Source organism: Bos taurus, chromosome X, assembly GCF_002263795.3.
Source record: "Bos taurus isolate L1 Dominette 01449 registration number 42190680 breed Hereford chromosome X, ARS-UCD2.0, whole genome shotgun sequence".
In the NCBI taxonomy this organism is placed as follows: Eukaryota; Metazoa; Chordata; class Mammalia; order Artiodactyla; family Bovidae; genus Bos; species Bos taurus.
This window is the reverse complement of record NC_037357.1, coordinates 48750430-48774915: the sequence shown is the minus strand read 5'-3', so window position 1 is coordinate 48774915 and position 24486 is coordinate 48750430.

The window sequence follows — 24486 nt, the reverse complement described above, 5'->3', positions numbered from 1 at the left end:
TATTATTTTCTCCCATTCTGAAGGCTGCCTTTTCACCTTGCTAATAGTTTCCTTTGATGTGCAGAAGCTTTCAAGGTTAATTAGGTCCCATTTGTTTATTTTTGCTTTTATTTCCAATATTCTGGGAGGTGGGTCATAGAGGATCCTGCTGTGATGTATGTCGGAGAGTGTTTTGCCTATGTTCTCCTCTAGGAGTTTTATAGTTTCTGATCTTACATTTAGATCTTTAATCCATTTTGAGTTTATTTTTGTGTATGGTGTTAGAAAGTGTTCTAGTTTCATCCTTTTACAAGTGGTTGACCAGATTTCCCAGAACCACGTGTTAAAGAGATTGTCTGCAACCTAGATGTCCATCAGCAGATGAATGGATAAGAAAGCTATGGTACATATACACAATGGAGTATTACTCAGCCATTAAAAAGAATACATTTGAATCAGTTCTAATGAGGTGGATGAAACTGGAGCCTATTATACAGAGTGAAGTAAGCCAGAAGGAAAAACACCAATACAGTATACTAACACATATATATGGAATTTAGAAAGATGGTAACAATAACCCGGTGTACGAGACAGCAAAAGAGACACTGATGTATAGAACAGTCTTATGGACTCTGTGGGAGAGGGAGAGGGTGTGAAGATTTGGGAGAATGACATTGAAACATGTAAAATATCATGTATGAAACGAGTTGCCAGTCCAGGTTCGATGCACGATACTGGATGCTTGGGGCTAGTGCACTGGGATGACCCAGAGGGATGGTATGGGGAGGGAGGAGGGAGGAGGGTTCAGGATGGGGAACACAGGTATACCTGTGGCGGATTCATTTTGATATTTGGCAAAACTAACACAATTATGTAAAGTTTAAAAATAAAATTAAAAAAAAAAGAAAGAAATGAAAATTAAAACACAACAACCAAAACTTACGGGATTCAATAAAAGCAGTTGTAAGGGGAAGGTTCATAGCAATACAAGCCTACCTCAATATACAAGAGAAAAATCAAATAAATAACCTAAGTTTACACCTAAAGGAACTAGAAAAAGAAGAAATGAAGAATCCCAGCATTAATAGAAGGAAAGAAAACATAAAAATTAGGGAGGAAATAAATGAAAAAGAAATAAAGGAGACTATAGCAAAAATCAACAAAACTAAAAGCTCATTCTTTGAGAAGACAAATAAAAGAGACAAGCCATTAGCCAGAGTCATCAAGGAAAAAAAGGGAGAAGAATCAAATTAAAATAAACTAGAAATGAAAATGGAGAAATCGCATTAGAGAACACAGAAATACAAAGGATGATAAGAGACTACTATCAGCAACTATGTGACAATAAAATGAACAACTTGGAAGAAATGGACAAATTCTTATAAAAGTATAACCATCCAAAACTGAACCAGGAAGAAATAGAAAATTTTTACAGACCCATCACAAGCATGGAAATCAAAACTGTAATAAAAAAAATCTTCCAACAAAGAAAAGCCCATGAGCTGATGGCTTCACAGGTGAATTCTACCAAAAATTTAGAGAAGAACTAGCATCAACCCTACTCAAAATCTTCCAGAAAATTGCAGAGGAAGGTAAATTGCTAAACTCATTCTATGAGAGCACCATCACCCTCATACCAAAACCAGACAAAGATGCCACTAGAAAATAAAGCTACAGGTCAATATCACTGATGAACATGGATGCAAAAATCTTAAACCAAATTCTAGCAAACAGAGTCCAATGACATATTAAAAAGGTCATACATCCTGACTCATGGGCTTTATCCAAGGGATGCAAGAATTCTTCAATATTCACAAATAACAATGTGATACACCACGTTAACAAATTGAAAGATAAAAGCCATATGATTATCTCAGCAGAAGCAGAGAAAGACTTTGACAAAATTTAACATCCATTTATGAAAAAAAAAGACCTCCAAAAAGCAGACATAGAAGGAACATACCTCAACATAATAAAAGCCATATATTATAAATCCACAGCCAACATTATCCTCAATGGTGAAAATTGAAAGTATTTCCCATAAAGTTAGGAACAAGACAAGGGTGCCCACTCTCACCACTACTTTTCAACATAGTTTATAGTTTAGGAAGTTTTCACCACAGCAATCAGAGGAGAAAAAGAAACAAAAGGAATCCAGACTGGAAAAGAAGTAAAACTCTCACTGTTTGCAGATGACACGATCTTTTACATAGAAAACCCTAAAGACACCATCAGAAAATTACTAGAGTTAATCAATGAATATAGTAAACATACTGGATATAAAATCAACACACAGAAATCCCTGGTATTCCTATACACTAACACTGAAAAAACAGAGAAATAAAGGAAATAATTCCATTCACCATTGCAATGATAAGAATAAAATACTTAGGAATCAGATCAGATCAGATCAGTCGCTCAGTCGTGTCCAACTCTGCGACCCCATGAATAGCAGCATGCCAGGCCTCCCTGTCCATCAGCAACTCCCGGAGTTCACTAAGACTCATGTCCATCAAGTCAGTGAAGCCATCCAGCCATCTCATCCTCTGTCGTGCCCTTCTCCTCTTGCCTCCAATCCCTCCCAGCATCAGAGTCTTTTCCAATGAGTCAACACTTCACATGAGGTGGCCAAAGTACTAGAGTTTCAGCTTTAGCATCACTCCTTCCAAAGAAATGCAAGGGCTGATCTCCTTTAGAATGGACTGGTTGGATCTCCTTGCAATCCAAGGGACTCTCAAGAGTCTTCTCCAACACCACAGTTCAAAGCATCAATTTTTCGGCACTCAGCTTTCTTCACAGTCCAACTCTCACATCCATACATGACCACAGGAAAAACCATAGCCTTGACTAGACGGACCTTTGTTGGCAAAGTAATGTCTCTGCTTTTCAATATGCTATCCAGATTGTTCATACCTTTCCTTCCAAGGAGTAGGCGTCTTTTAATTTCATGGCTGCAGTCACCATCTGCAGTGATTTTGGAGCCCAGAAAAATAAAGCCTGACACTGTTTCCACTATTTCCCCATCTATTTCCCATGAAGTGATGGGACTGGATGCCATGATCTTCGTTTTCTGAATGTTGAGCTTTAAGCCAACTTTTTCACTCTCCACTTTCACCTTCATTAGAGGCATTTTATTTCCTCTTCACTTTCTGCCATAAGGGTGGTGTCATCTGCATATCTGAAGTTATTGATATTTCTCCCGGCAATCTTGAGTCCAGCTTGTGTTTCTTCCAGTCCAGCGTTTCTCATGATGTACTCTGCTCATGATGTACTCTGCATATAAGTTAAATAAACAGGGTGACAATATACAGCCTTGACGTACTCCTTTTCCTATTTGGAACCAGTCTGTACTTAGGAATAAATGTACCTAAAAAAACAAAAGACCTATATATAGAAAACTATAAAATTCTGATGAAAGAAATCAGAGAGGTACACAAATAGATGGAGAAATATACCATGTTCATGGATCAGAAGAATCAATGTAGTGAAAATGAGTATACTATCCAAAGCAATCTATAGATTCAATGCAATCCCTATCAAGCTACCAATGTAATATTTTACAGAACTAGAACAAATACTAGAGTAACTCCCCAGGTCAGTAGGTGCCCAAAATGCTACCAGAGATCAGTGGAGAAATAACTCCAGAAAGAATGAAGGGATGGAGCCAAAGCAAAAAGAATACCCAGCTGTGGATGTGACTGGTGATAGAAGCAAGGTTGATGCTGTAAAGAGCAATATTGCATAGGAACCTGGAATGTTAGGTCCATGAATCAAGGCAAATTGGAAGTGGTCAAACAAGAGATGGCAAGAGTGAACATTGACATTCTAGGAATCAGTGAACTCAAATGGACTGGAATGGGTGAATTTAACTCAGATGACCATTATATCTACTACTGTGGGCAGGAATCCCTCAGAAGAAATAGAGTAGCCATCATGGTCAACAAAAGATACTGAAATACAGTACTTGGATGCAATCTCAAAAACGACAGAATGATCTCTGTTCGTTTCCAAGGCAAACCATTCAATATCACAGTAATCCAAGTCTATGCCCCAACCATTAACGCTGAAGAAGCTGAAGTTGAATGGTTCTAAGAAGACCTACAGGGCCTTTTAGAACTAACACCCAAAAAGATGTCAATTTCATTATAGGGGACTGGAATGCAAAAGTACGAAGTTAAGAAACACCTGGAGTAACAGGCAAATTTGGCCTTGGAATACATAATTAAGCAGGGCAAAGACTAATAGAGTTTTGCCAAGAAAATGCACTGGTCATAACAAACACCCTCTTCCAACAACACAAGAGAAGACTCTATACATGGACATCACCAGATGGTCAACACCGAAATCAGATTGATTATATTCTTTGCAGCCAAAGATGGAGAAGCTCTATACAGTCAGCAAAAACAAAATGAGGAGCTGACTGTGGCTCAGACCATGAACTTCTTATTGCCAAATTTAGACTTAAATTGAAGAAAGTAGGAAAAACCACTAGACCATTCAGGTATGAACTAAATCAAATCCCTTATGATTGTACAGTGGAAGTGAGAAATAGATTTAAGGGCCTAGATCTAATAGATAGAGTGCCTGATGAACTATGGAAAGAGGTTCATTACATTGTACAGGAGACAGGGATCAGACCATACCCGTGGAAAAGAAATGCAAAAAAGCAAAATGGCTGTCTGGGGAGGCCTTACAAATAGCTTTGAAAAGAAGAGAGGAGATAAGCAAAGCAGAAAAGGAAGGATATAAACATCTGAATGCAGAGTTCCAAAGAATAGCAAGAAGAGATAAGAAAGCCTTCCTCAGCGATCAATTCAAAGAAGTAGAGGAAAACAACAGAATGGGAAAGACTAGAAATCTCTTCAAGAAAATCAGAGATACCAAAGGAACATTTCATGCAAAGATGGGCTCGATAAAGGACAGAAATGGTATGGACCTAACTGAAGCAGAAGATATTAAGAAGAGATGGCAAGAATACACAGAAGAACTGTACAAAAAAGATCTCCACGACCCAGATAATCATGATGGTGTGATCACTGACCACTGATCCTGGAATGTGAAATCAAGTGGGCCTTAGAAAGCATCACTACGAACAAAGCTAGTGGAGGTGATAGAATTCCAGTTGAGCTATTTCAAATCCTGAAAGATGATGCTGTGAAAGTGCTGCACTCAATACGCCAGCAAATTTGGAAAACTCAATTGTGGTCACAGGACTGGAAAATATCAGTTTTCTTTCCAATCCCAAAGAAAGGCAATGCCAAAGAATGCTCAAACTACCACACAATTGCACTCATCTCACATGCTAGTAAAGTAATGCTCAAAATTCTCCAAGCCAGGCTTCAGCAATATGTGAACCGTGAACTTCTTGATGTGCAAGCTGGTTTTAGAAAAGGCAGAGAAACCAGAGATCAAATTGCCAACATCTGCTGGATCATGGAGAAAGCAAGAGAGTTCCAGAAAAACATCTATTTCTGCATTATTGACTATGCCAAAGCCTTAGACTGTGTGGATCAAAATAAGCTGTAGAAAATTCTGAAAAAGATGGGAATAACAGACCACCTGATCTGCCTCTTGAGAAATTTGTATGCAGGTCAGGAAGCAACAGTTAGAACTGGACATGGAACAACAGACTGGTTCCAAATAGGAAAAGGTGTTCATCAAGGCTGTATATTGTCACCCTGTTTATTTAATTTATATGCAGAGTACATCATGAGAAACTTTGGACTGGAAAATACACAAGCTGGAATCGAGATTGCCTGTAGAAATATCAATAACCTCAGATATGCAGATGACACCACCCTTATGGCAGAAAATGAAGAGGAACTAAAAAGCCTCTTGATGAAGGTGAAAGTGGAGAGTGAAAAAGTTGGCTTAAAGCTCAACATTCAGAAAACGAAGATCATGGCATCCGGTCCCATCCCTTCATGGGAAATAGATGGGGAAACAGTGGAAACAGTGTCAGACTTTTTTTTTCTGGGCTCCAAGATCACTCTAGATGGTGATTGCAGCCAGGAAATTAAAAGACACTTACTCCTTGGAAGGAAAGTTATGAACAACCTAGATAGCATATTCAAAAGCAGAGACATTACTTTGCCAACAAAGGTCCGTCTAGTCAAGGCTATGGTTTTTCCAGTGGTCATGTATGGATGTGAGAGTTGGACTGTGAAGAAGCCTGAGTGCTGAAGAATTGATGCTTTTGAACTGTGGTGTTGGAGAAGACTCTTGAGAGTCCCTGGGACTGCAAGGAGATCCAACCAGTCCATTCTGAAGGAGATCAGTCCTGGGATTTCTTTGGAAGGAATTATGCTAAAGCTGAAACTCCAGTACTTTGGCCACCTCATGCGAAGAGTTGACTCATTGGAAAAGAGTTTGATGCTGGGAGGTATTGGGGGCAGGAGGAGAAGGGCACGACAGAGGATGAGATGGCTGGATGGCATCACTTACTCAATGGACATGAGTCTGAGTGAACTCCGGGAGTTGGTGATGGACAGGGAGGCCTGGCATGCTGCGATTCATGGGGTCACAAAGAGTTGGACATGACTGAGTGACTGATCTGATCTGATCTGAGAACAAATAATTTTACAATTTGTATGGAAATACAAAAAAATCTCAAATAGCCAAAGCAATCTTGTGAAAGAAGAATGAAACTGGAAGAATCAACCTGCCTGACCTCAGACTATACTAGAAAGCTATCTTAATTAAAACAGTATGGTCTGGCACAAAGACAGGAATATCGATCAATGGAACAAAATAGAAAGACCAGTCATACATCCATGCACCTATGGACACCATAATTTTGACAAAGGACGCAATAATATACAACGGAGAAAAGACAATCTCTTTAACATGTGGTGCTGGGAAAACTGGTCAACCACCTCTAAAAGAGTGAAGCTAGAACATTTTCTAACACCATACACAAAAATAAACTCAAAATGGATGAAAAATATAAGACAAGATACTGTAAAATTCCTAGAAGAAAACTTAGGCAAAACACTCTCTTGCAGAAATCACAGCAGGATCCTCTATGATCCACCTCCCAGAGTAATGGAAATAAAAGCAAAAATAAATGGGACCTAATTAAACTTAAAAGCTTTTGCACAATGAAGGAAAGTATAAGCAAGGTGAAAAGGAAGTCTTCAGATTGGGAGAAAATAATAGCAAATAAAGCAACTGACTAAGAATTAATCTAAAAAATATACAAGTAGCCCATACAGCTCAATACCAGAAAAATAAATAACCTAATCATAAAATGGGCCAAAAAAACTAAACAGACATTTCTTCAAGGAAGACATACAGATGGTTGACAAACACATTAAAAGATGCTCAACATCACTCATTCATAGAAATGCAAATCAAAACCACAATGAGGTACCATCTGACACCAGTTGAATGACTGCTACAAAAAGTCTGCATACAGTAAATGCTGGAGAGTGTGCAGAGAAAAGGGAACCCTCTTATTCTGCTGATGGGAATGCAAACTAGTATAGCCACTATGGAGAACAGTGTGGAGAGTCCTTAAAAAACTGGAAACAGAACTGCCATATGACCCAGCAATCCCACTGCTGGGCATACACACTGAGGAAACCAGAACTGAAAGAGACACCTGTAGCCAAATGTTCATCACAGCAATATTTACAACAGCTAGGACATGGAAGCAACCTCGATGTACATTGACTGACGAATGGATAAGAAAGCTGTGGTACATATACACACTGGATTATTACTCAGCTATTAAAAAGAACACATTTGAATCAGTTTTAATGAGGTGAACGATACTGGAGCCTATTATACAGAGCGAAGTAAGTCAGAGAGTAAAACACCAATACAGTATATTAATGCATATATATGGAATTTTGAATGATGGAAACGATGACCCTATATGCGAGACATCAAAAGAGACACAGACATAAAGAACAGACTTTTGGACTCTGTGGGAGAAGGCGAGGGTGGAATGATATGAGAGAATTGCATTGACACACGTTTATTACCATATGTGAAATACATGACCAATCTAAGTTCAATGCATGAAAACAGGACACTCAGAGCCAGTGGACTGGGACAACCCTGAGGAATGGGATGCGGAGGGATGTGGGAGGGAGTTTCAGGATGGTGGCCACATGAACACCCATGGCTGTTTCATGTCAATGTATGACAAAAACCTTTACAATATAGTAATTTAATTCACCTCCAATTAAAAAAAATTTTTAAGAAATACATAAAAATGAAAAAAAAAAAGCTGAAGAGTTATATATTAAAAGATCACACCCCAAAAGAGGCATAGGTTTGCATTTCAATTTCTGGTGTTATACTATAGGAATAAAAATATTCTCCTCAAAAGGAAATAATATCAAAATTAAACATTACTCTAAATATGACTTTGGAAATATTTGTAGAATAGACACAAAATATACAATCTGTGCTAGGTCAAAGTAATACTCTTACACCTTGGACATTGAGATACTTAATCTCAGGTTCACATTGCATTACAAACATGATCTGAGAAACTGTTGACACTGTTGTTTTTGAATTTTTTTTTATTAAATACCTCAGAATGACTAGTCTATTTATTGGACTTGGAGGTAAATTTTCTTATGACAACTTATGTTGATATTTATTTATATTCATTGCAAATTTTTCAGAATAACTACTTATTTTTATGTGGTTTTGGGCAAGCTAATTCAATCTTGCTTTCATGTTAATGAGGAGCAAACAGAATAATTTTCCATCTCTGTCATTTTGCAATTTGACAATTCTAATACTGCAGTTGCCCCAGAATATAATACTTTGTCAGGAGGATAAAATGTGCAAAAAAATTGTTGAAAGAAATTCAAATAGCAATAGATATTTTTGAAAATTCTTTGAAAATAAAGGAGTATATAAGCATGCATGTGTGCATGCTAAGTCATTTCAGTTGTGTCCATCTCTTTGTGACCCTATGACCTGTAGCCTGCCAGGATCTTCTGTCCATGACGAGAATACTGGAGTGAGTTGCCATGCCCTCCTCCAGGGGATCCTACTGACCCAGGTATTGAATGCCAGGCTCTTATGTCTCCTTCACTGGCAGGCAGGTTCTTTACCACTTAGTGCCACCTGGATAGCCATATATAAGTATTGGATCAGATCAGATCAATCGCTCAGTCGTGTACGACTCTGCGACCTCATGAATTGCAGCACGCCAGGCCTCCCTGTCCATCACCATCTCTCGGAGTTCACTCAAACTCACGTCCATCAAGTCGGTGATGCCATCCAGCCATCTCATCCTCTGTCATCTCCTTCTCCTCCTGCCCCCAATCCCTCCCAGCATCAGAGTCTTTTCCAATGAGTCAACTATTCACATGAGGTGGCCAAAGTACTGGAGTTTCAGCTTCAGATCATTCCCTCCAAAGAAATCCCAGGGTTGATCTCCTTCAGAATGGACTGGTTGGATCTCCTTGCAGTCTAAGGGACACTCAAGAGTCTTCTCCAACACCACAGTTCAAAAGCATCAATTCTTCAGTGCTCAGCCTTCTTCACAGTCCAACTCTCACATCCATACGTGACCACTGGAAAAACCATAGCCTTGACTAGAAGGACCTTTGTTGGCAAAGTATACACTATTATTAAATTTGAGTCAGTTTAATTTGAGAAACAGAATTTAAACACAAGATTTAACTGTGTCCAGGATCTTAAGAGATATAAACTACTGTGTATAAAATAGATAAGCAAAAACTATATATTGCACTGCATATCACAGAATATCATAACCATTGTCCTGGAATAACTTTTAATGTAGTATAATATGTAAAAATACTGAAAAACTATGCCATATATCTGAAATTAATATGATATTGTTAATTAACTATATTTCCATAAAATAAAGAACTAAAACACAAGAATAAAAGATTTTCACCAAAACAAACAAACAAGAATGTGCCAAAGACTGAATTTAACTGCCCTTTTGGGCATACTGTTTCCCTTGTGGCTCAGCTGGTAAAGAATCCACCTGCCATGCATGAGACCTGAGTTCGATCGCTGGGTTGGGAAGATCCTCAGGAAAAGGAAAGGCTACCCACTCCAGTATTCTGGCCTGCAGACTTCCATGGGCTGTATAGTCAATGAGGTTGCAAAGAGTCAGACACGACTGAGCCACTTTCACACATACACATTTTATATTCCACATATAAGTGATAATATACAGTACTTGTCATTCTCTGTCTGATTTATTTCACTTAGCATGATAACCTCGAAGTCCATTCATGTTTTAGCAAATTGAAAAATTCCATTCTTTCTGTGGCTGACTCATGTGTGTGAGTGTGTGTGTGTGTGTGTGTGTGTGTGTGTGTGTGCATGCGCTACATCTTCTTTATCCATACATCTGTTGATAGACCCTTAGGTTACTTCAATATTTTTGCAAGTTGTAAATAATACTGCTCTGAACATTGGGCTGAATGTATTTTTATTGAATTGGCATTTTTTAAAAAATTTCAGATATATACTCTGGAGTGGAATTGCTAGGTCATACAATAATTCTACTGCTAGTTTTTTGAGAAATATCCATACTGTTTTCCACAGTGGGTGCACCAATTTTTCCATCAACAATATATAAGGGCTCTCTTTCTTTCACATCCTTGCAAACATTTGTTATTTGCATTCTTTTAATGATAGCCATTCTGACAGGTGTAAGGTGATGTCTCATCATGGTTTTAATTTGCATTCTCTAATGACTAACAATGTTGAGCACCTTCTCATGTGTCTTTTGGCCGTCTGCATGTCTTCTTTGGAAAAATGTCTATTCAGGTTTTCTTCTCACTTTTAAATTGGTTTGTTTGCTTTTTTGATATTGAATTGTATAAGCTTCCTATATATTTTGGATGCTAGCCTCTTATGAATTATACCATTTGAAATTATTTTCTCCCATTCAGTATGCTGCCTTTGCCTTTTGTTGATGGTTTCTTTTGCTTTGAAAAAGGGTTTAAGCTTAATTAAGTCCCATTTGTTTCTTTTAACTTCTATTTCTTTTGCTTTAGGAGACAGGTCCAAAAAATATTGCTACAATTTATGTCATAGAGCTATGCCTATGCTTTTCTATAGTTTTATAGTTTCCAGTCTTACATTTAGGTCTTTATTTTATTTTTGTATATGATGTTAGAAAATGTTCTAATTGCATTCTTTCAAATGTAGCTGTGAGAGCAAACCAGTCAATCCTTAAGGAAATCAATCCTGAATATTCATTGGAATGACTGATGCTGAAGCTGAAACTCCAATACTTTGGCCACCTGATGTGAAGAACTGACTCATTGGAAAAGACCTTGATGCTGGGAAAGATTGAAGGCAGGAGGAGAAGCGGACGATAGAGGATGAGATGGTTGGATGGCATCATCAACTCGATGGACATGAGTTTGAGTAAGCTCTGGGGTTTGGTCATGGACAGGGAGGCCTGGCATGCTATAGTCCATGGGGTCACAAAGAGTCAGACATGAATGAGTGACTGAACTGAACTGAACTGAACATGTAGTTGTCCAGTTTTCCCCACTTATTTAAGATACTACCTCTTCTCTATTGGTATGTTTTTACTTTTTTGCCACAGATTTATCAACCATAAGTGTGTGGGGCTATTTCTGGGCTTTCTATTCTGTTTCATTGATCTGTGTTTCTACTTTTGTGCCAGGACCATACTGTTTTGATTTCTGTAATTTTGAAGTGTAGTGTGAGGTCAGAGAGCATGATTACTCCAGCTCTGTCCTTCTTTCTAAATACTGTTTTGGCTATTCAGGGTCTTCTGTATTTCCATACAAAATTTTAAGACTTTCTATTCTAGTTCTGTGAAAAATGCCTTGGATATTTTAATAGATATTGCATTGAATCTGTACATTGCCTTGGGTAGCATGGTCATTTTAACAATGTTAATTCTTCCAATCCAGAAACATGGTTTATCTTTTCATCTGTGTTGTCTTCAGTTTTTTTCATTAGTGTCTTATAGTTTTCTGAATATAGGTCTTTTACCTCTTTAGGTTGATTATTCCTAGGTATTTTATTTTTCTGATGTGATGGTAAAATTTTTAAACCTAGTGAATGTCAGAGCTTAGATTCCAGCCCCGAATTGTTTTACTTCATTCAAGAAATGCTTTTAATCACTCTATTTTGAGCCCATTGAATGTCTCTTTTCATTTTCTGTGTTTATTACTTCCTCATTTCCCCTCCTATTCCTACAACTTTTTTTTAGATTAATAGTCTAAAAAACTACTGAAAAAAAAAAACAAGCAAATTTTGAGGCTAAAATCTCTACTAGCTGTTTTGCTCTGGTCAAATGCTAAGTTATGAAAATATGGATTACAGTAAATTCATAGACTATGTTTTCTCTATTTGTAGTGTCCTCATGTTTCTTTTACTCTGGAGCCATTTATATATATACATGTAATATGTATATATAGAATTAATAAGAGTCAACTGTGCTTAATATACTAATAAATAGTATTGGCAAGCTATTGCTTCAGTAGGCATAATTCAAAGGGAGGTATATTTAATTCTAAATGTGAGCACATAGACACATTCACATTTTATTTTTCTTTTGCTTCTGGGAAGGCCTGGGACAGATTTGCTGATTGAAGTTTTATGTTTTCCAATTTATAAAATATTTAGCAAAGACATAATGGGCTTTTTACAGAGACTATGGCAGGCTAGTTGAACTATTGGTTCATCATAGATAGCTACTGTCTGTTATAACTGTGATAGTGGTCGGCGAGCTTTTTTTTTCTGTCAAAAGTCTGAATTCAAATTTCAATTGAGAAAGTTAATTTGTAAATGGAAACATTTTATGATTCTGACATTGAAGTTGATCTTTAATACTAATTCAAAAAGGAAAATTAGAGGTTTTAATGGGTTATTCAGAGTAAAGTAAAAAATACACTTTTATTATAATTGAATAAAAATGAACATTTTATGGACAAATTAGACTATCCTGTAAATATTCCAGAAGCTGTTTATGCACATTAAGATAAGGGAAATTATCAGCTTTTTAATATTAAAAAGATTATTATTTGGGGACATAGGGTGGTAAAAATACTGTTATACTGTCCTGGAAGTGTGAAAGTCCAAGTGACTGTTTCATTATTTTTTTATTGCCTCTATGTGGACCAAGCTCAACTGGGCTTCTATCTTTGCCTCTCTCTCCCTTTTTACACCTCTTTTCATCATTGATTTCCTTTTTCATTCTTGTCATCCATTTACCCAACAACCTGTTTCTAAGTATCTACTATGACTCAGTCACCAAGCTGGGGCTGGGGATTCTAAAATGAAAACAAAACAAGATAAAACAAAGTTTGCTTTAACGTGGTTCTCTGCATCATGCCACTATCTCACTCATTAACAAATATGCTAATTATAAATGTGTCCACCTTGCTAACTAATTCTAAATTTTAGTCTCAAATATTTGTCAACTTAAGTATATAAAACAGATCATGCTGCACTGAGTTTAAAGAAAAGCTATTATTTTTCTATAAAAGTGCTTTGTTGAAAATTGTACAAGTTAGTTTCTATGGCTTCATCTCTCCTTTCCTTTCCCTGGTCCTTGGATATCTGATGCTCATCTCGTCCCTCTATTTACCTAAAGGCCTGAGGAGCATAGGAGGACACTGTGGTTATGGTAGGAAATAAAATTGGTGTTGAAAATATATGTATTTTTCACGAGAATATAGTTTCCTTCCTTGTATTACTTTCAGCCCTGGACTTCTCTGTTTCTAATCTAAGGAGGGTAGCTGATATATGTTGCTTGCTATTAAATAACTAACTTGTTCTTATTTAGATGGAAACACTTGATTATAAGACTGTCTCCTTTTTAACACAGTGCTGACCATCATTTTGGTTGTTAATAGATAGAAAAGATTAAAGGTAGGAGGAGAAGGGGACGACAGAGGATGAGATGTTTGGATGGCATCACTGACTCGATGGATATGAGTTTGAGCAAGCTCTGGAAGTTGGTGATGATGGGGGAAGTCTGGCACGCTGCAGTCCACAGGGTTGCAAAGAGTTGTACATGAATGAGCAACTGGACTGACTGACTGATAATTAGATCACATTAATTTGAAACACAGTAGACTATAAAAGATGGACTCTGAATTAAGTAGATTATCTGTTATTTTATTTAAGAATAGGGCATATGGTTAGCTAGGAAATTATGGTTGCTCAGCAGACATTATTGACTGAACTTGAGTGATATTTTTGTTGTAATACAGTAGGCAACTGCATAAAATTAAGTTGCTGAACATCTGATAGTTTTGAATATAATGTGCTACATTTGCAGAAATAAATAAAGCTAAAGATGAAGATGATCAATGGATATTTAAAAGCAATTCACTTAAAAATCCGTGAAAATGTTTTATACTAATACATATTGAGGTAGTATGCAGCTGGTTGTGTGTTGTGTTGAAAACATTGGGACCACTATACTAATCAGAATTCATTTAACACAGATATGAGCACTATATTTAGCAGCATAGAAACATTACTCAGGAATGAGATTTTATGTAAGAATTTGTGGTTAGAAGGGTGCCTATCTAGAAATTATGTTATTGGTTGCACAGCCCTTCACATTCTTTCATGTAAGGGGTAGTCTTTCAAAGTCAAGAGAAATTCCAAATCTGACAATTTCTTACTTGGCCACATATGGTGCAGGTGAAAGACCTCAGAGGTGTGAGTGTGTCGTCCTTTCTCTACAGAAAGAAGAGTTTAAAACAATTTTCAAAGGATAGCTTATTTCCCTTTCTAACTAACTTGACCCATGAATACCATGAACTATTTACTAGAGTATTTGTTTCTTAGGGCATTAAAACTAAGTGAAAGTCGCTCAGTCATGTCTGACTCTTTGCGACCCCATGGACTGTATAGTCCCTGGAATTTTCCAGGCCAGAATACTGGAGTGGGTAGCCCTTCCCTTCTCCAAGGGATCTTCTCAACCCAGGGATTGAACCCAGGTTTCTCACATTGCAGGTGGATTCTTTACCAGCAGAGCCACAAGGGAAGCCCAAGAATACTGGAGTGGGTAACCTATTCCTTCTCCAGTGGATCTTCCTGACCCAGGAATCGAACCAGGTTCTTCTACATTGCAGGTGGATTCTTTACCGACTGAGCTATGAGGGAAGCCCAAAACAAAACAAAAGCTGTTGAAATTAAAAATATATACATTAAGTTTAGATTTTTGAATAGACAAGATCTCTCTGTTTAACAGATGGCTCAGCAGTTGTAAGAAATTTACTTACAAACCCAAGCAGCACAATTGCTTTAAAATATTGTTCTCAATTTACATATTTTAAAAATGAAAGGGATTTTGAACTGTTTCCTTTCTTACTGTGCCTTGAACAAACAATGCATTTCTGATATTGACAACAGACAAACTTTGCCTCTTGATGAACACTAGATTAATGATACTCCTGTTAGCCTTCATGAATTATGAACCTATCAGCAAGATAGTGGCTTCTGAAACAATGCTGAAATGTGCCTGTTGGTGATTAAAACAACAAATATGAAGATAGAAATTAGTTTTGGGTGGGGATACTTATTCTATTCCTGAGTTCTATTGCCATTTTACTTATTTCTAAAACTATGAAGGAAAGAGGAAAGACTAATCAATTATTTCAAGTGATCAGAGGCAAAGTTTTCTTTGGGGGCTTCCTAGGTAGCTCAGTGGTAAAGAATCCACCTGCAATGCAGTAGATGCAGGAGGTGTGTGTTCAGTCCTTGAGTTGGGATGATCCTCTGGAGAAGAAAATGACAATCAACTCCAATACTCTTACTTGAGAAACCCCATACACAGAGGAGCCTGGAGGGCTACAGTCCATGGGGTTGCAAAAGAGTTGGAAATGGCTTAGTGACTAAACAACAATAACAAAAGTTCCCTTAGATGAGGGATAAAATAGACCTCTCATTTTCATTAGAGTCTTAAGTTGGATAAAAATTCAAAGACTTTCAGTACTACAATTTAAGAGAAAAAAACAATTTTTCCTGTTGTGCGTTAAAGAGTAGGGGGCAATTCTGTTTCCTTTATTTTCACATTTTAATTCTAATGTCTTTTGACAGTCTTGCTTTTCCTCATGTCAGTAAAATGTCACATGATTCTATGTGGGTTACCTATTTTGATCAGTAAGTCCCAAGGCTATTTGTGACCTAGAAGTGGATTTCATTTGATTTATTATAGTTTTGTGATGCTTTTGTTTTTTTCAAGTAATTCTTGTTCTGGAAAGACAAACCAATGGGTGTGGAATAGGATTTTTCTGCATGTGAAACACATTAGCCAATATGGGAATGAATCAATTATAATTTACTCTGTCCAAATCAAACATTCTGTCTTTTAAATTTTGCATCTTTCTAAAGCCATGAATCTAATGACTTTGACCTGAGTAGGTAGACTCAATCACATACCCCATGTATAGCATCTTTATATTGCATCAGGTAGAAAGATAGACATAGGTCCATAGAACTGGAATGTATCTTGAAAGGAAATTTTGTCCAAATCATTGCCTTCAACCAAATCATGCTCATACTATCTCAGATATAGAAATAGAATCCAGAATATTTTTTCCGTAAAGTATTCTAAGGATCTAAACCCCAAAAGTTTATTCCTATTGTTGTATTTTTTAATGTAAATTTATTTAATTGGAGGCTAATTACTTTAAAATATTGTATTGGTTTTGCCATACGTCAACATGAATCTGCCACAGGTGTACATGTGTTCCCTATCCTGAACCTCCCTCCCACCTCCCTCCCCATACCAGCTCCCTGGGTAATCCCAGTGCACCAGCCCACAGCATCCTGTATCATGCATTGAACCTGGACTGGCGATTTGCCTCACATATGATATTATACATGTTTCAATGCCATTCTCCCAAATCATCCCACTTTCACCCTCTCCCATAGAATCCAAAAGACTGTTCTATACATCTGTGTCTCTTTTGCTATCTCGCATACAGGGTTATCATTACCATCTTTCCAACTTCCATATATATGTGTTAGTATACTGTACTGGTGTTTTTCTTTCTGGCTTACATCACTCTGTATAATAGGCTCTGGTTTCATCCACCTCATTAGAACTGATTCAAATGTATTCTTTTTAATGGCTGAGTAATACTCCATTGTGTATATGTACCACAGCTCTCTTATGCATTCGTCTGCTGATGGATATCAAGGTTGCTTCCATGTCCTGGCTATTAGAAACAGTGCTGCGATGAACATTGGAGTACACGTGTCTCTTTCAATTCTGGTTTCCTCAGTGTGTATGCCCAGCAGTGGGACTGCTGGGTCGTATGGCAGTTCTACTTCCAGTTTCTTGAGGAATCTCCACACTGTTCTCCATAGTGGCTGTACTAGTTTGCATTCCCACCAACAGTGTAAGAGGGTTCCCTTTTCTCCACACCCTTTCCAGCATTTATTGCTTGTAGCCTTTTGGATCACAGCCATTCTGACTGGCGTGAAATGGTACCTTGTGGTTTTGATTTGCATTTCTCTGATAATGAGTGATGTTGAGCATCTTTTCATGTGTATGTTAGCCATCTGTATGTCTTCTTTGGAGAAATGTCTGTTTATTACTTTGGCCCATTTATTTTTATTGGGTCATTTATTTTTCTGGAATTGAGCTGCAGGAGTTGCTTGTATACTTTTGAGATTAGTTGTTTGTCCGTTGCTTCATTTGCTATTATTTTCTCCCATTCTGAAGGCTGTCTTTTCACCTTGCTTATAGTTTCCTTTGTTGTGCAGAAGCTTTTAAGTTTACTTAGGTCCCATTTGTTTATTTTTGCTTTTATTTCCAATATTCTGGGAGGTGGGTCATAGAGGATCCTGCTGTGATGTATGTCGGAGAGTGTTTTGCCTATGTTTTCCTCTAAGCGTTTTATAGTTTCTGGTCTTATGTTTAGAATTTTAATCCATTTTGAGTTTATTTTTGTGTATGGTGTTGGAAAGCATTCTAGTTTCATTCTTTTACAAGTGGTTGACCAGCTTTCCAAGCACCACTTGTTAAAGAGATTATCTTTTCTCCATTGTATATTCTTGCCTCCTTTGTCAAAGATAAGGTGTCCATATGTGCATGGATATCTCTGGGCTTTCTATTTTGTTCCATTGATTATATTTCTGTCTTTGTGCCAGTACCATACTGTTTTGATGACTGCAGCTTTGTAGTAGAGCCTGAAGTCAGGCAGGTTGATTCCTCCAGTTTCATTCTTCTTTCTCAAGATTGCTTTGGCTATTCAAGGTTTTTTGTGTTTCCATACAAATTATGAAATTATTTGTTCTAGTTCTGTGAAAAATACCATTGGTAGCTTGATAGGGGTTGCATTGATCTATAGATTACTTTGGGTAGTATACTCATTTTCACTATATTGATTCTTCTGATCCATGAACACGGTATATTTCTCTATCTATTAGTGTCCTCTTTGATTTCTTTCAACAGTGTTTTATAGTTTTCTATATATAGGTCTTTTGTTTTTTAGGTAGATATATTCCTAAGTATTTTATTCTTTTCATTGCAGTGGTGAATGGAATTGTTTCCTTAATTTTTCTATTTTCTCATTATTAGTGTATAGGAATTCAAGGGATTTCTGTGTGCTGATTTTATATCCTGCTACTCTACTATATTCATTGATAAGCTTTAGTAATTTTCTGGTGGAGTCTTTAGGGTTTCCTATGTAGAGGATCATGTCATCTCCAAATAGTGAGAGTTTTATTTCTTCTTTTTCAGTTTGGATTCCTTTTATTTATTTTTCTGCTCTGATTGCTATGTCCAAAACTTCCAAAACTATGTTGAATAGTAGTGGCCAAAGTGGGCACCCTTGTCTTGTTCCTGACTTTATGGGAAATGCTTTCAATTTTTCACCATTTAGGATAATGTTTGCTGTGGGTTTGTCATATATAGCTTTTATAATTTTGATGTGTGTTCCTTCTATTTCTGCTTTCTGGAAAGTTTTTTTTATCATAAATGGATGTTGAATTTTGTCAAAGGCTTTCTCTGCATCTATAGAGATAATCATATGGCTTTTATTTTTCAATTTGTTAATGTAGTGTATTACATTGATTGATTTGTGGATATTGAAGAATCCTTGCATCCCTGGGATAAAGCCCACTTGGTCATGCTGTATGATCTTTTCAATGTGTTGTTGGATTCTGATTGTTATAATTTTGTTAAGGATTTTTGCATCTATGTTCATCAATGATATTGGCCTGTAGTTTTCTTTTTTTTTTTTTTTTTTGGCATCTTTGTCAGGTTTTGGTATTAGGGTGATTGTGGCTTCATATACTGAGTTTGGAAGTTTACCTCCCTCTTCAATTTTCTGGAACAGTTTGAATAGGATAGGTGTCAGCTTTTCTCTAAATTTTTGGTAGAATTCAGCTGTGAAGCCGTCTGGACTGAGGCTTTTATTTGCTGGAAGATTTATGATTACAGTTTCGATTTCCATGCTTGTGATGGGTCCGTTAAGATTTTCTATTTCATCCTGGTTCAGTTTTGGAAAGTTGTACTTTTCTAAGAATTTGTCCATTTCTTCCACGTTGTCCATTTTATTGGCATATAATTGCTGATAGTAGTCTGTTGATCCTTTGTATTTGTGTGTTGTCTGTTGTGATCTCTTCATTTTCATTTCTAATTTTATTGATTTGATTTTGCTCCCTTTGTTTCTTGATGAGTCTGGCTAATGGTTTGTCAATTTTATTTATCCTTTCATAGAACCAGCTTTTGGCTTTGTTGATTTTTGCTATGGTCTCTTTTGTTTCTTTTGCATTTGTTTCTGACCTAATTTTTAAGATTTCTTTCCTTCTACTAACCCTGGTATTCTTTGTTTCTTCCTTTTCTAGTTGCTTTAGGTGTAGAGTTAGGTTATTTATATGACTTTTTTCTTGTTTCTTGAGGTATGCCTGTATTGCTATGAACCTTCCCCTTAGCACTGCTTTTACAGTGTTCCACAGGTTTTGGGTTGTTGTATTTTCATTTTCACTCGTTTCTATGCATATTGTGATATATTTTTTGATTTCTTCTGTGATTTGTTGGTTATTCAGCAGGGTGTTGTTCAGCCTCCATATGTTGGAATTTTTAATAGTTTTTCTTCTGTAATTGAGATCTAATCTTACTGCCTTGTGGTTAGAAAAGATGCTTGGAATGATTTCAGTTTTTTTTTAATTTACCAAGGCTAGATTTAAGGCCCAAGATGTGATCTGTCTTGGAGAAGGTTCCGTGTGCACTTGAAAAAAAGGTGAAATTCATTTTTTTTTGGTGTGAAATGTCCTATAGATATCACTTAGGTCTAACCGGTCTATTCTATCATTTAAAATTTGTGTTTCCTTGTTAATTTTCTGTTTAGTTGATCTATCCATAGGTGTGAATGGGATATTAAAGTCTCCCACTATTATTGTGTTATTGTTAATTTCCCCTTTCATACTTGTTAGCATTTGTCTTACATATTGTGGTGCTCCTATGTTGGGTGTGTATATATTTATAATTGTTATATCTTCTTCTTGGATTGATCCTTTGATCATTATGTAGTGTCATTCTTTGTCTCCTTTCACAGCCTTTGTTTTAAAGTCTATTTTATCTGATATGAATATTGCTACTCCTGCTTTCTTTTGGTCTCCGTTTGCATGGAATATCTTTTTCCAGCCCTTCACTTTCAATCTATATGTTTCCCTTGTTTTGAAGTGGGTCTCTTGTAGACAGCATATATAGGGGTTTTGTTTTTTAATCCACTCATCCAGTCTTTGTCTTTTGGTTGGGGCATTCAACCCATTTACATTTAAGGTAATTATTGATAAGTATGATCCTGTTGACATTTACTTTATTGTTTTGGGTTCGAGTTTATACACCATTTTTGTGTCTCCTGTTTAGAGAATATCCTTTAGCATTTGTTGGAGAGCTGGTTTGGTGGTGCTGAATTCTTTCAGCTTTTGCTTGTCGGTAAAGCTTTTGATTTGTCCTTCATATTTGAATGAGATCCTTGCTAGGCACAGTAATATGTGCTGTAGGTTATTTTCTTTCATCACTTTAGGTATGTCCTGCCATTCCCTCCTGGCCTGAAGAGTTTCTATTGAAAGGTCAGCTGTTATCCTTATGGGAATCCCCTTGTGTGCCATTTGTTGTTTTTCCCTTGCTGCTTTTAATATTTTTTCTTTGTTTTTGATCTTTGTTAATTTGATTAATATGTGCCTTGGGGTGTTTCGCCTTGGGTTTATCCTGTATGGGACTCTCTGGATTTCTTGGACTTGGGTGATTATTTCCTTCCCCATTTTAGGGAAGTTTTCAACTATTATCTCCTCAAGTATTTTCTCATGGTCTTTCTTTTTGTCTTCTTCTGGGACTCCTATGATTCGAATGTTGGGGCATTTGACATTGTCCCGGAGGTCTCTGAGAATGCCCTCATTTCTTTTAATTTGTTTTTCTTTTTTCTTCTCTGATTCATTTATTTCTACCATTCTATCTTCTATTTCACTAATCGTATCTTCTGCCTCCCTTATTCTACTATTTGTTCCCTCCAGTGTTTTTGATCTCATTTATTGCATTATTCATTATATACTGACTCTTTTTCATTTCTTCTAAGTCCTTGTTAAACCTTTCTTGAATCTTTTCAGTCCTTGTCTCCAGGCTATTTATCTGTGATTCCATTTTGTTTTAAATATTTTAGACCATTTTCCCTATCATTATTCAGAATTCGTTATCAGGTAGATTCCCTATCTCTTCCTCTTTTGCTTGGTTTGGTGGGCATTTATCCTGTTCCTTTACCTTCTGGGTATTCCTCTGTCTCTTTATCTTGTTTATAATGTTGCATTTGGGGTGGCCTGTCTGTATTCTGGCAGTTTGTGGAGTTCTCTTTATTGTGGAGTTTCCTCACTGTGGGTGGGTTTGTACGGGTGGCTTGTCAAGTTTTCTTGGTTAGGGAAGCTTGTGTCGGTGTTCTGGTGGGTGGAGATGGATTTCTCTCTGGAGTGCAATGAAGTGTCAAGTCATGAGTTATGAGATGTCAGTGGATTTGGAGTGACTTTGGGCAGCCTGTATATTGAAGCTCAGGGCTATGTTCCTGTGTTGCTGGAGAATTTGTGTGATATGTCTTACTCTGGAACTTGTTGGCCCTTGGGTGGTGCTTGGTTTTAGTGTAGGTATAGAGGTGTTTGAAGAGCTCCTGTCGATTAATGTTACCTGGATTCAGGAGTTCTCTGGTGTTCTCAGGATTTGGACTTAAGTCTCCTGCTTCTGGATTTCAGTCTTATTTTTACAGTAGTCTCAAGACTTCTCCATCTCTACAGCACCATTGCTATAACATCTAGGTTAAAGATGAAAAGTTTCTCCACAATGAGGGACACACAGAGAGGTTCATAGAGTTACATGGAGAAGAGAAGAGTGAGGAGGGAGATAGAGGTGACCAGGATGAGACAAGGTGGTATCAAAAGAGGAGAGAGCAAGATAGCCAGTTATCACTTCCTTATGTGCGCTCCACAGTCTGGACCGCTCAGAGATGTTCACGGAGTTATACAGAGAAGAGAAGAGGTAAGAAGGAGACAGAGGTGTCCAGGAGGATAAAGGAGGGAATCAAAAGGAGAGAGACAGATCCAGCCAGTAATCACCTCCCTAAGTGTTCTCCACCATCTGGAAAACACAAAGAGATTCACAGAGTTGGGTAGAGAAGAGAAGGGGGAGGGAGGAGATAGAGGTGACCTAGTGGAGAAAAAGGAGAGTCCAAAGGGGGAGAGAGCAAGGAAGCCAGTAATCTTGCTTCCAGGTAAAAATGGGTACTTAAGATTGGGTTCTTACAGGTACAAAATTGATAACAAATACCAAAAAGCAAAGATTAAAAATCTAGAGTAGAGGTTGGATTTTCAAAAATACAATATTAAAGAAAACAAAGTCACAAAACTATAAAAAATATATATATATATATGAAGTTTGCTTTAAAAAATAGGGTTTCTCTCTCTCTCTCTTTTTTTTTTTTACAAAGTAATAGTAGGTTTTAAAAATGAAAATTAAAGGAGTAATAGAGGACCTGAAAAAATATTAAAAAATAATTAAAGAATGATAGTAAAAATATATCTAGGACTTTCTCTGGTGTTGTGTGGGCAGTGTGTGGTCAGTTCATTTTCGGATAGTTCCTTGATCTGGCTTATATTTCTCAAGGTCTATAGGCTCCTTCTTATGTAGTCGGTACTAACTACACCTATTGCACCTGTCACTTCCAAGGAGGTTTCCTCTGGTTTAGCTTCTTCTGTTTGCTGGTCTCTTCCGTGTCTAATTTTTTCCCTGACACAACGGGCTGGTGGTGGACACTTTTTTAGGCTCTTTTGTTCAGTCGTGCTGTGGGGAGGGAGGGACGATGCAAATAAATAACACTGGTATATGTTCAGTGTCTCGGCCACACTGGGTTTGCCCCTGCTCACGGCGTGTGTGCTTTCCCTGTCTACACTGTTTAGGCTCTAGGTTGCTCTGCCAGGAACTGTCTGAGGCTGGCTCTGGGTTGTATCCACTTCCCAGGTCTAAGCCACTCAGGTTCAGGTACTTGGGTAGTCCTCAGAGGCGCAGACTGGGTTGGACCTGCGTTTTGTGCCCTTCCCAGGTCTGAGCAGCTCAGGTGACCAGGTGTTTGGCGAGCGTGATCACTGCGACTTATCGCCTCCCCTGTCCCTGCCACTCGGTTTTCTGGGTGTACAACCAGCGCACCTTCTCAAGCAGATGTTGACCGTCCAGAATCCCAAGAAGTCTTGGTTAGCAATGAAGCGTGCTTGAAGTTTGGTAGATAATGCCTCTCTGGGGCTGCGATTGCTCCCTTCAGGCTCTGGCTGCCCTCGCCTGCCTGTCACCAGAGGAGGATAGGCTGACCTGCAGCCGGCTAGCTCTGCTTAGTCCTTTGTTCTGTGAATGGGCCTGACGGTGTCTTAAGTTACAGTTTTTCATGTGGTAGCTACCCCAGAGTCTGGTTTGGTATCCCAAGTTAGTTCCCTCAGATTTCCCTTGGGGCATTCAGGCCTGGTCCTTACTCTAAGCAATGCAGCCCACGCCTCCCTGCCCAGCCCCTGCTTGCTAGTGGTGGATGCAGGAGTCTGTGCTGCTTCTCTGCTGAGAGAGTTACCATTTGGCACATAATCTGTGGGTTTAAAATATTTATTTATTTTTCCTCCTGGCTATGTTGTCCTCTGTGGTTCCAAGGCTCGCCACAGACTCGGCAGTGAGAGTGTTTCCTGGTGTTTGGAAACTTCTCTTTTTTTTAATACTCCCTTCCCAGGATGGAGCTCCATCCCTACTTCTTTTGACTCTCTTTTTATCTTTTATATTTTTTCCTACCTCCTTTCGAAGACAATGGGCTGCTTTTCTGGGTGCCTGATGTCCTCTGCCGATATTCAGAAGTTGTTTTGTGGAATTTACTCAGCGTTCAAATGTTCTTTTTGATGAATTTGTGGGGGAGAAAGTGGTCTTCCCATCCTATTCCTCTGTCATCTTAGGACCACCCCTCTTCTTCCTATTGTTTTAAAGGACCAGAAAGACCTAGGATTTGTCAACTCAGAGACTTACTTCCA